Source organism: Cyanistes caeruleus, chromosome 3 (genome assembly GCF_971803275.1).
Source record: "Cyanistes caeruleus chromosome 3, bCyaCae1.hap1.1, whole genome shotgun sequence".
Taxonomy (NCBI): Eukaryota; Metazoa; Chordata; class Aves; order Passeriformes; family Paridae; genus Cyanistes; species Cyanistes caeruleus.
The window spans coordinates 105,973,631-105,986,946 of record NC_141703.1 but is presented as its reverse complement, the minus strand read 5'-3'; the positions used below and the strand labels follow the sequence as shown (position 1 = coordinate 105,986,946).

The 13,316-nt window shown below is 38.1% G+C and overlaps 1 protein-coding gene across 10 annotated transcripts in view; it reads left to right on the top strand.

Annotated features, from left to right (window-relative positions):
• Positions 1–13,316, top strand: part of ROBO1 (roundabout guidance receptor 1) — a 686,064-nt gene that overhangs the window by 210,017 nt on the left and 462,731 nt on the right. For 2 of the 10 annotated variants that reach the window (XM_086883555.1, XM_086883547.1), the window contains exon 1: positions 4,040–4,118. The exons of 7 other annotated variants lie outside the window; for them this stretch is intronic. The gene's annotated coding sequence lies outside the window, so the exon portion shown is untranslated. Of the gene's footprint in view, positions 1–4,039; positions 4,119–13,316 lie in introns of those variants that run through there. One more of the 10 variants, XM_086883548.1, reaches the window with a different exon arrangement.

Sequence of the window (13,316 nt, the reverse complement as noted above, 5' to 3'; positions counted from 1 at the left end):
TATGGGCCTGGGGTCCTCAATGAAACAGAAAATGTCCTAAGAGCCAAGAACGTATCCAGGAATATATAAACCCAAAGCAGCCAGGAAAAGGGTTCTCAGACATAGGGAAAACATGCAATAATATGTGTTTCTTAGGGGACAACTGAATGCTTACAGTGAGATCAATCTCATTGACATGTGACCTTGAAGAATGCAGTTACAGTTAGTGTACTGAAACCACCTTGGAAAATCAGAGTTTCTGTGCTCTTATAAAAAGTCCTGGTTTGCATTTAAGTGATATTACTCACTAAGCAAGAATAAGGTATTACCAAACAATAAATCAGGCTGAGGATTACACACAGCAGTCCCCATCACTTACATAGAGAAGTAAATATTTTAAAAAGTAGATTCTGATGGTAAATAGTCTGCCAAGCAGAACCTGCTCAATGGTTGAGTAATTAATTACCAACAGGAATGAATTCTTTTTGGCAGAGCCGGAAAACAAATTTATAGTACTTTTAAAGCATGCACAGCAGCATATATGTCTCTTACATATACCAGAAGCATTTACTCAGTACTTAGATAATTGTTACTTTCTCCAGAGAAAAAGTGTAAGCTATAAACTCAGTGTGACAAAATGAGGCTCTGGATAAAAAGCAGCAGAAAACAGCTTCTCATTAGTTGGTTATGGGAGATCTGAATATACACATTTCCAAACATGCTATGGAAAAAGTTAGGATTAAACCTCTCTATTTTAGCAAGAGTTTGACATATATCAATAAAGTAATAATACGTCTGCATGAAATTTTAAGATGTGAAATCAGATGTGATATGGGCATCTGTTTTTCTCAGCAGCTTTCATGGTATACTTGATTTTTTTTTTTACTGTTTTCAAATGAGATTCAGCAGAGAAATGTTAGAGCTGCTTTAAGCAATAGCTTGTTAAAACACCTTTGGTTCTATTTAGCAAAAAATGTCTCCTTAAACTTAAAGTGTAGCCAGTCTGAGCCCAGCTTTGCCTGATGTGACCCTTAATTCTACCATTTTATTGGAGTGTTATAAGTAGTCACTTGAGAGTTTTGATCTTGAAGACAAGTAGAGCCCAAAAGCCCAAATCTTTTATGTGTATACACACAGCTCCAGCCTGGCAGTGTGTTCCTGATTATTTGTAGAGCTCTTGGAAAGTATGTTGTATTCTTAGAGGTATGGTATTTTATATCCAAATGTCAGTGCCTTGCAGCTGAGTTATACCTATTTCAGAAGGTTATCATTTGGAGAAAAACTATAAATTACTAAACACACCAAAGCTGCCAAGTACATTGAATGTGATTTCACATTCATAGAGCCCCTTTTCTGCTCTGTGAATATGCATAAAGACATGTTCAAGCTCTTTGCTTGCCACTGTGTGTTACTATCATACTTCAGCATAGCAGTTAAAGACTCAGGCTGCAGTACTGGAGAGGGGGAGTATTCATAAAATAAGTTTTAATTAGATTTCTTTCAAAATATACTCTTTTCTCAATCACTTTTGTCAGTGTCAGTGCCTGAAAAAAAATCTGTAGCTCTTCCTATACTATTTTTGTGCTTTTAAAATGTTTTTTCTGACTTTTTGCACTTCTTCAATTCTTTCTTACCAGCATCTGAAAGTAGCCCATGGTAACTCAAGTGTTTTTATCCATTCAGAAAAAATGCAAATACCTAATATTAACAGTTCACTTGTGCAGTCAAATTATCCTTGCACTCTCACATAGCACATTCTTAGGTTATAAATGTCAAGTTCAGAGAAAGAATCACATTTTCATAGAATAATAGAAATATTTAGATTGGAAACGACCCTGGATATCATTGAATCTAACTGTACTTTGTGAATTTAATGCACAATTTCCATATTTTCATACAGTAACAGAACCAGTAGCTTCCAGATTTAGGCGGTCACAAGCACTTGTTGAAATGTATGGCCATGGGAGATTTTACCTTCCAGACTACACCTGCTCCAGTTATTGAAAGGAAACACACTTGTGTGCTTACCAGCACAGAAAAACAGTTCTTTCATTCAAAAGGAATCAGGCCAGTCTTGCTTAGTTAACACCACTCATTTTCATGTGGGATGGCATCACGGAAAAATACCAGGATCTCAGTGCTGGAAGTTCTAAAAGGTTATTGGTTCTTGGAAAAAAGGCAAGAAAAGGGAACAGTTGTTCAATTTTGCCAGGCTGCAACTTTGGTTGTTATCAATAATACTCATATATTTCTGACAACTAACAAATTAATTTGAGATCTAAAAAGTGCAGAGACGAGACCAAAAGGAGGATATTTACTACTTAAAGTATATTTGTTAAGAATTCTAAGATTGTTGGCATAATATCCTATATAATACAAGGCACTTTGACAAGATGACAAATGAGGGATGGGACCACCTTGCTTTGAGATGATTTATTGCTCAAGTAGCCAGATAAGATATCAGTCTCAAGGTGTGAGATTTAGAGGAGCAGCAAGTCAGCCATAGCTTGAGGAAGTCACGAGTTTCTTCTTTGCCCAGCAATATATAACATTTTGGCTCAGTAGGTAGTTGACACAAAGCTTGTTTTCACTTATTAACCTATCACCTTTGCTTAATTTTGCTGCTCTGCGTCTCTCTCTTAGCCAAGAAGCTGATAGGTCAGGTACTCATACACCTCTCTTACAGTTTCTAGATCTCTAACTTGCCATATAAGTCAGAGTATTACAGCTTAAACCTCAAACTATTTTACCTAATATAATTTCTTACCTACCCTAAGCATATTCTTACTTATAACTTTAGGAACATAAGTTTATAATTTCTCTCCCCAGTGTCTGTGTCCCTTCAGCATTACCTTAACCCAAATTCTTTCCAAGGCTGCAGATTGAACCCTTCAGCATCTGTAGAAGTTTCTATTTTTCAGTTTCTGACAGCACTTTGTTTCAATGAGATACTTTGATTACTGTGAGAAAGTTTGTTTTTACTTTTGTCCCCAGCCTCAGTAGTTTATGTTTATAGCAAAACGCATATATAAGTCAAAAAAGTTTTTAATTCTCAAACAGCAGATAAGAAAACATTTAATCTAGGGCTTTAGCCATTCCAGCTCCATAACTATCAACTGCAATTGTTGCTCTGGTGAGCTGAAAACAACTTACAGGTGCAAAGAAATTTTTCTTAATTTGTCCAAAGTGCATGCATACAAGTCTGAATTTCAGAAGGATGATCAAAATGTAGAAAAGCTCCATTTGTGCATTAATTCTTTATAATGTTGTTATTCATGTGTAGTATAAAGTTACAGTGTAAATCTCTCTTTGTACAGAATACTTATTTAGGCAGTTGCATTTCAACATCTGAGAGAAAAACCCTTCCAGGTTCCTGCTGCAGGAAACAGCTCACTGTTCTCATCTCATGGAAATGCCAGTAGTATATTTAATAGGATGAGTATCAGAAGGTATTGATCTTAAACCAGTACTTACCATTTTAAATGTGTTTTATATGAAACAGGATTCATATGATCATCAAACCAAAAAAGAGAGGTGATGGGGGAAGGAATGGTTCAGGAATTTTTAGGCTGTTGGGTAGTCAGCTGTCTATAAGGGTTCTGGGTTCTAAATGAGTGGAGGGTTTGTGCACACTTTATGAATGAAAGATTGCTGTTACATTTGCCACATGCTTTGATTCACAGCTATGAATTACCTCCAGTCCACCTATGGAGAGAAATAAGTGTAAGAATACCCTCAGTCTGAGGTAATAAACCCTTACTCATCGCACTCAAGACTCACATCTGATTTCAATAACTATAATATGTATCATCACAGATTTTTATATTACTTTTACTGTCAAGAGTTTGATGGGCAAATGTGTTGTCAGGTGCCTTTTAAAGTAAGGAGAGTGGCTGTCTATCAGAAACATAACCATTGCTGGGCTAAGGCTGCTGCATAAGAGATGACAAATGGCACAGTAGATGAAGTGTACTCCAAGATGCAGACTAAAAAGAGGCCCCTTCCTCAGCTGGCAGGAATAAATTTAATGATGAAATTGATTTATACCAGCTGTGGAGCTGTCTCATTGTGAAAGAAGAGTGGCAGCAGTGGTGTGGTCTTGCAGAATTAAAGGTTTTAGAATGATGTGGGAGCTGAAGGTAGGTGTTACAGAACTTTTTGGTAAAACAGAGGGATATCTTACTTTTCTTATGAAAATACCATGTGTTTTTTGGCTTGGTGGCTTTCACTATTCATTTAAATTGATCTTGGTTTGGTCTTGAGCAGGTTTTTTAAGTACTGGAACCCAATGGTGATGATTAGCTGGTGGATATTTGTAGTCCAGTCTGGAGAGATTACTGCTGAACTGTGCTGGGAAACAGATGAAACAATCTGAAAAAGATGAAATCTCAGTATGTGGCACATTTCATGGACAGGGAGATGGAAGCACTCAAGTGGGAACAGGTTGCCCAGGTAGCTCTCTGAGGAAATAATAGTATTGTTTTAGCCATGAGTTGGTAGCTTAAACTGTCATGGGTAGACAAAGCTAAAATAACTTCTTTTATTCGTTACTGCTTCTTAATCCTTTTATCTGTGTTGTTCAAACTTCTGTGGTTAAAGCTTACCTCGTGGACTGGTTTTAGTTGGTTGCTTAGTTGTTTTGGGATTTTTTACTGTCTTACCTTGGTTGCAGGCCTCTAGGCAACACAGCACATAGCATATATCTAGTTCTGATTTTGTCAATCTAGAGCCAAAACTTTTGTTGATACTGAGTCTAGAATATCAAAGTGAGTCTTTACAAAGCTTTCCCCACTGAGCCTTACAAAAAATGGTATCTAACAGAGGCTTGTTGATCTCATTGAAGTGATTAAGATCACTGAAAAACAAAACAACCCTTTTGATTACAAGAGATTGAAGTGCACTTGATGATTATAACATCTAACAGATAAAACTGTGGCCCTGTCAGCTAAATAAGTTATATACAGTTCAGTGAAGAACAGTCAAAGTTTTACCTTGCCTTTAATCTTAGGGTGTAGATCGTAATTGTATTTTACTTCATTGTCTGTAGTGTTTTCCTAATCATGTTTGCATGTTATATAAATGCTACAAATAATTGTGCTAAAAGCTCTTAAAGGGTAATGTGTGGTGTATAAGGTTGCTCATATTGTGAAGCTATAGGGACAGCAATCCTTGCTGTACTGGAAAATCCTCCTTTATCCTTCCTATAAAAACATTTATAAAAGTTCAGAGGAGTGGGGTTTTTTTTCAGTTTGCTATTTTCCAGCTGAAAGCAGCACTTTTGCAGGTAATTGGTTTGGGTGTGAAATCTGACATAAAGACATCTAAGGATCTCTTTGGTAATTACCTCTTCTAACAGCAGTTCAGGATTATCTGATGGTGTACTCTATTTTGTATTCCTTGGTTTGTTTTTCATGTCAAGATCTGCTGTCTCAACAGGCATCTCCAAATAGTCATCAGGGTTTTGTGAAGCATGAGATTACCCTCCTGCTTCTGAGGGGCACTTGCTGATGACTAAACTTTCAGTCCTTCATCACTTTCTTGTGATGATACTGAATCCACTGCAGTCTTGTGTTTGGAATCCAGGTTGTTCCATGTGGCAGGGTGAACCCCTGGCTTCCTGACTGGTTGTTTTGTTTTTTCCTTGTGCTGTAGAAGTCTTTTTGCATGTAGTGATGGCTTTGCTGTACATGCTTTTAGCTAAGGGTTTGGGCACTGGAATTCAAAATTACAGCTCTTCAATTATATTTCTTTCCATCTTGCAAAGCAAATCACAGTGTGCTTATAGGGAACAGTTCCCTTTAATTCTGACATATCTTCAACACTGTCAGGACCTTCTCCCTGGTTATCTCTAAATCTCTACCTTTAATGTACCAACATTCTCTGTTGAGTATTCACATGTATGAGAAGTCTTTATTGAACCTCAGCATTTGGTGTTCTTGCTCTCTGGCATTAGCTTGCCTGTAGGAGCACAGGTTCTTTGGCTTAAAATAAATAAATCAAGTTAGATTTGCTACTCTTAACACTAGGAAATATGGCTAGTTTTGCCTCAAGTAAAAGGGTCAATGACTGCTGTTTACATATTCTGCATTTTGGTGGCTGCTTTAAGGTCATTTTTAACTGCTTCTTTGTCTATTTATCCCATTAACAACGTAATTAACTCTCTTGAAGAGCTCAGGGAAGGAATCTCCTTCCTCTGATGATAAAAGTCAGTACCATTTACCTCGTTTTCCATTTGAAAGCATACCTATTGGAAACAGTCTGTGAAAGATCTCTATGTAAATCACCTGTTTCAAGATCTCTTGGCTCAGGCAAACAAATTCAAGGATGTAAATGTAAATCAATGTAAATCAAACATCAAGGCCCAGATCTCTGTTGCAAAATGAATATTAGAAAATTTTTAAGTTAATTTTGTGGAAGCTGAAACTAAAGAGGCCAGGTATTTGTGCAGCAGATAACATCACTGAGCTATTCAGAGGGGAAACTGAGAGCTGTGGAGATATGGTTGTTGTGGAGATAGATAATGACAGTGAGGACATACCTGAGACTTGGCTTGAATGAGGGAAATACAACAATGGAAGTTGCTAGGTGATTGTGGCTTTTAATCCACTTGGAAAAATAGGCCAAGCTATTCTGAGATTTTACCTGTTTTATGGCTGGGGTGAAAGTAGGTGAAATAGTACCTGAAATCCTTGGCAATGTTTTAAGAGATGCAATGCAATCCAACTATAACAATACTGAGCTTAATTGTCATTTTATATGGGCAGGATTCACAGTTAAATTCTATCTATAGTTGCTGCAGAAGCTGTTAAGAGAAAAAAAGCAGAGCGCTTTTTAAGGTAACATGATCTTTTGATGCTGCAGCTTTCTTTCACAAGACTTGATTTTTCTTTCCATAATGAATGCCAAGTGAATTCCTTGGGTGTTTAAGACCCTTTCTGATGAGCTGTGAGGAAGAGCAAGATCTGAGGTTCCCTCGGGCTCGCCTTGCACTGCCTGGTTGGTATGAGCAGTGGAAATGAAGGATTAGGGTAGGAACGTGGGAGTGGAGGATTGTGCTTCATCTCACACTTTCAGTCACTCTGGGTAAGATTCATAGGTACAAGACAGGTCTGGGGCACACGGTAAAGGAGCTGCTCCTCACTGGGAACCCCTTTGAGCAAGGAGCTGGATGGAGGCTTTTGCATCCTGTGAGCATGAGTGTCACATCCTTGCAGCTGGGTAATAGGAGCAATTTTTAGGGAAGCTGGAATAATTAATGCAATAATCTTTGAAGAGTTATGTTTTAGCTGTGATATAAACAAATTATACATTTCCTTATCCCTGAATTGTAACAATAAGAATGTAATGATGATATCTAGACAGCTTCAACAAGGCTACAGGTCTTCTTCCCCAACACATCTCTATTTTCTGTTTCTCACTCTCTCTGTGATTAAACTTGACTTCAAGTGAAACTACAATGCTGGCAAAACACTGGAGAGCTGTGCAAGTTGGGCTCCCTGCTCCTTAATGTTATTGCAGAAAATCAACCGCTGGAACATGAGCTCACCACACGAAATCTCTCAGTTTTTCTTTTGTCTTTTCCAGACGGGTGAGTAATTGCCCACGCTCTTAGGTACGGAGCCTTGTGAATGATTGTCTTGTTACTTGCCTGACAGATGCTAAAGCTGCTATAGATTAAGTTGTCTGCTTGTTTTACCAGGCAAGTGGGGCTGCATTAGTCAATATTTGAGCTAACTGAGAAATAGGGGGAACGATGTGGAATGTTCACTGGAACACAATCCGAAACCTTGGTCCTGCAAGTCTTCAGGGACTTGGTTGGTTTTGGTTGGGTATAATTTACCCCTGATGATTTTGAGTGAAGGTAGATGCAGCTCAGTGGTAAAACCACCCCAGATTTCTATCATTCCTTAGCAGATAGGAAGCCAAGGAAGGAGCTGCCATTTACAGGTTCCAGCACTGCTCCTTGCTGGTTCAAAGCAAAGGTTAGAGTGAAGGGATGCTGGGTCAGCGTACTGCTCTCTAGTAGCATTGCTACCTCTGGCAGGCATTTCCTTGCAGGCATGAGTGTGTCTCCTTGGCTTTGATAAGATCACAGCCATGGGAGTTCCTAATCAGAACAGAGGCTGGATGCGTCTGAATTGATGGTTTGCAACTTGCTCTTTCAAGTCTTTGAGTTACAATACTAAAACCACTGACTAAATACTGTGAAACTTTTTTTTTACATTACCACCATGGAGTTGAGGAATTAATATATTTTAATCACAATTATAATGTCCTGTTTGTCTACCAAACAGTTGCATTCTGCAGAAGGCATTGGTTAGACTTCATCAGGAAACTATTTTTGTACACTGGCTGTTTCCTCCACTATGTTGTTTTCTACCAAGAACATCATTATCCTTTCCACAACAGAACCTTCTGGAAAGGAGCAAAAGCTTCAGGGGGGGAAAGGGAGGGCAAGCTTTTGTCATTTTAAATTTCTCACAGATAGCTCAGGGTAGCAAAACAATGAATGTTTCATTATTACCACAATAGATTAAAACATCTGCAATAAATAATGCTGATGGCTATTTGTGATGGCATGAAGTATTGTTTTTGTTCTCTTTTATAAAATTACAGCTCATTAACTGTCATAAAGCAAAGATACCATAAATAAAACAACTAGTAGTGTTTCATTTCCCAGAAATGTGAAAGCCTGCTGTTTGAGAACTTTGAAAAGTTTGTTTTCACAGCTGGAACAGTCAAGTACTGGAATATATTGGGGTCTGTGAGTTTTGAAGCAAGAGAAATTGTGACAATTCAGACAATTTTGTTTGTCCTCTTCACAAAGTTAATATTGCTCTTATCTTTCATCTAATCAAGAAGTGTTTTTTATTTATGCCACAGGACACCTGTATTGACCAATAAGTTTGTGTGTGTATGTATATATGTTTAAATACAGAAATAATTATAGAAGGGTTGTTACCTCCAAAAAGTAATCAGAAAATGTAGCTTTTGGGCTACAAACCATGGAGTAGTTTCCCAGATATCCCCACACTGAACCCCATAACTTGTATTTATAGTGGTGTTTTAGGAAAAGGACTAATCTTAAATGGTAGTTGTTTATAATAATCCAATTGGTCCTTCATCAGAGATCACCTCATCTCACCTGAGATCACAACAGGTTTATGTGCTCTGGGTTTTCAAGCTGTGAGAATAGACTTGCAGAGGCTCACTTAGCTCACAGGTGTGCAATGATATAACTTTCAGATTTTTTTCCAATTTATTTGCCACAGGCAGGCTTCTGCAGGAAAACAAGTCTGTTTGAAAAGTGGAATGATTAGAAACATATCTCATAGTCTCAAGTTCTGAGTGACAGTTCAAATTTCCAGACCCAGATTTTCTCCTGCTCAGCTTGGGACTTGTGACAGATCTAATCATGTGGTAGTCACCAGGAATTTTTTGTCACTGGCCAAGACATGAGCCACGTTCACGCTGGAGCTGTGGGCTGCACACATGCTGTGTCTTGTTGTGGGACACTTCAGCCCACAGCTGTGCTCTGCACAATAGAAAATCCTCCTCTGGATTTAACATTTCTCCACATTAGGGCTAAATTTGTATTTTGGCTATGGTAGTCTGTATTTTGAAACACTCTTTGTTCCTGAGGCAATTTAGGATTAGATTAAAAAAACTTGTCTGGCAGTCTGAGCCAAAGTGTTCAGTTGCCTGCACAGTGCAATCCTCCAGTCCAAGGTCCAGAAGAAATCAGGTGACAATCAGGGCCTGTGTTGGGTTTTTAATTTTGGGGTTTTGAGGGGTTGGGGCAAGTGGGAGAGAGGAAGAAATTTTTGAAGTTTATTTATTTACTTACTCATTTCATTCATTAAAGTATATGCTACTGCTACCAGAAGCAGTTGCACTGTAGAATTCCCATCCAAAGGAGAGTTTGGAGGCTGGAAACTAGCAAGAGTCCAAACAAGTTCTGAAAACATTATCTTTGGGACTGCACAGAAGGAGGGAAAGAAACAAAGCCCTGAAAATATTTAATAAAAAATGATCTTGTCTGTGTAAGTACCTCTACAGTACTTACACAGTAAGTAGAGCTGATCACCATGTATGGGATACTGATAATTTAAGGGAAGTATCAGTTCTGTATTGAAGTGCAGAAAGTTTCTTGGACACCTGTCTAAAGAGGGTTCTTGACTCTTTGATCTGATTTACTGGTGAATCCTCATTATAATATTTGTCCTTATTTGAGACCATGCTAATACAGTAGGATTTTCTAAATTAATTTGGAATTAGATCCATCTTGCTGCTAGGGTGCTCAGATGGGATTGGGAAGTATTGTTGTCTCTTGATAAACAATAATCCAAAGTGCCCCAAAGAATGAGGATGCCCATTTGATAGATGCAGGCTATCTGTACTTGCTTCTGCTGATGGTGGTAATCCCTAGAAATTGCACTTTAGGATGTGCTGCAAGAATATTGACCCCCTTTTTCCTTCCTCTGGGGCACTGCTTTGATTTTTGGAAGTGTGGGAAAACTCTTCTTGTGCTATTTTAAAAGTGAGGTAAAATTCCAGCTCCTGTCATCCAAGGCAGAACTGAGAACACAATATTGGTGACATTAAGTTTGGTAGGGTTTTCTTCTGATTTTTTTTTTTTTAATAGATCAGTAGTACAGCCTTGTGTTAAAAGTGTCTTTCTGGGTGAGGAGTTCTATGCAGCTTTCAGAAAGAAAAGACTATTGTGTGCTTTGAAGTAGGAGATTTGAATTAATATTTCACCTTTAAATTTTAGGGAGTAAAGGCTGGAATAACAGATGATGGTCTATATTTTCAGCAACATACAGCTATGTTTCCAAAAAATGCTGTCTGCTATATGAAGAAATAGATGTCACAAAGCAGGGTGTAATTTTTGGAGGGTTTGTGTATAGGGATTTCTATCCTCCCTGTTCCTTTGTAATAGCTGCTTTTTTTTCAGTCAAATTCCAACTGTGCTGACTACATCCACCAGCTGTAGACACACACAAAGCGACAGTAAAAGCATAATATATGGAAAAAAATCCAAGTGTTGGAAATATAAGCTGCTCCAAGTGAATGTTTATGCGTCAGTGCTGTGCAGCACACACAACTTTAGACAGCAGTAGTGGCCAGAGCCATGGAAGGAGCCTAATCCCACTGGAACTGGTCTGAGCAGGGACTTCTCAGCTACTTCTCTATCCCCAGTGATTCAGCTGTTCAGCACTAGCCAAGACATTTCTGCACACAGATCAATAAGATATGGTGCAGTGCAGATGTTCTTTTCTGTATGAAACTTGGCAAGAATGTGCAGAGTAGATTTTAGTGATCTGAAATGTCTGAACAAAAAGATCATCTCTTGCTTCATCAGTACCACAGACTTGTCAAGAGTTTCCGATTTTACAGATTATAAATGTGTATCCAGTTTCTTCCATACTTCAGTGCTGGAGCTGTGATCATTACAATTGCTGATTATCACTGATGCATATTGCATGAAACTTTTCACCAATTTGTAAACCTAAAGAGTCCTTTGCCTTTCATTCCAGAAAGGCTGTGATATATGGAAGAAAAGTTCCTCCAAGTAATTTATCCTCAAATAGCTTGTCACTGCAGTGCAGAGCACTTGAGTCTAAGGAGAATTTTTGTGTGCCTGTGCTGGTGTGATGCACAACAATCCCAGTGGACTCTAACTTAATTTACACCCTGGAATGTGCTAGACAACCTGCCCAAACCTGGGAGATTCTGGCACTGAGCCTTCTACCTGTGCCTTGTCTCAACTCTTCTGGAGGGTTTGGGGTTTTTTTTTAATTTTTATCCTAAAATATAGAAGGGGAGGAATCTCCAAGGGAACACTTGTTCCTACCAAGCAGTCTAAGTGACATCTGTGAGCGTGACATGCAGACACAGCAGTTCCTGTTTCCTGCTGAATCTGAGCACTCACATCTAACTGCAGCTGAGGTTGACTGAGGACATGCAAAAGACAGAGAGTATTTTGCATCATAAGGCTGTTGGATTTTTCTTTTATTTATGTGGCATCTCTCATAAACATTCTGTGTGACACTTGGAAGAAACCCACAAGGAAATTATGCGGGATGCAAGAATATGTTTTTATATATATAATAAAAGTATTCTTCATCATAGCAAGGATAAGATGGGGCTGAGAAAATATAAATGGCAGTTCCTGAGGCTGTAGTTCACACCTTAATAATCCTGGAATACCCTTAGAGCTGAGGCTAAAAGACTAACAGTGCACCTTGGGGTTTCTTGGGTGGGGAGTGTTAAGTGCCTAGTGATGATCAAGTACCTGGAATGATTTGAAAATCAGTGCTTTATTTTGTGTACAGGATACTATGGATGGTAATGCTTCTGGTTACAATCTACTCAAAAATGCAGAGTAATGAACAAAGTGATCTAAAATGCTAGGAGGAAAGAGTTTTCTCAGTGGCCTACAGATGGCAGAACAATATAACAGATGAGTGATATGCCTGAAGCCCGTTTCTTCTGAGTATTAGAAACATAGTACACCCTGTTTTTGCAGGTTTTCATGGAGAAAGAAATTTTAACTGGGTCACTATAAAATGCAACTGCTTTTGCACTTGCACTACTTCAGGATATACTCAGCCTTTTGCTTTGTGCTGTAAACTGTGTTCAAAATTCAGTTCAAAAGCTCTTAACTAGAATTGTCTTAAGTGTTATTTGACTCACCTAAAGATTTTGGTAATTGACTCCAAATTCCCAAAGATGAGTTTTTACAAGAGGACACTTTGATTTGTATGTAGTTCATGTCTTCAAATTATTCCACTCTCTTAAGAATGTTGCAATTGTTTTTGCTGACACCTTGTACATTTTTGTATAAATCTAGATTATTTTTTTCCTGTAGAAGAAATCAATAGATGAAACTTATTGTTGACCTTTTTTGCTCATTTAATATAAAGCAAAAATTCCTTCAGAAGCTTTTTGGTCTGGAAGGGAGGAAGAATCATAGACACAGTAAAGCTTTTGTTTCTCTTCCTCTTGAGCACTGAGCTTTAGTGGATGATTTGATACTCTTCTGTATCTTTAGCTCATAAAAGCACTAATTCCAGAAGGGGAAGCAAAATAGCAGCAAGCTTTTTCCTTCACTTGGAGAAAAATAAGTTTTTGGGAGGGTAAAAAATAAGAAAGTGCGTCTTTTACCAGTATTCTTGTTCCATGAGTATCTAACAGAAAAGACATCTTAAACACTGTAATTTTTCAAGTGTTTGTATTTGTTATATAAAATATTATTAAAAAGAAGTTGGGGGGAAAAAAAAGCTGTTGCAGGTCTTACCCTTTCCATATTGTTTGTAAAATGGCTAATGGTT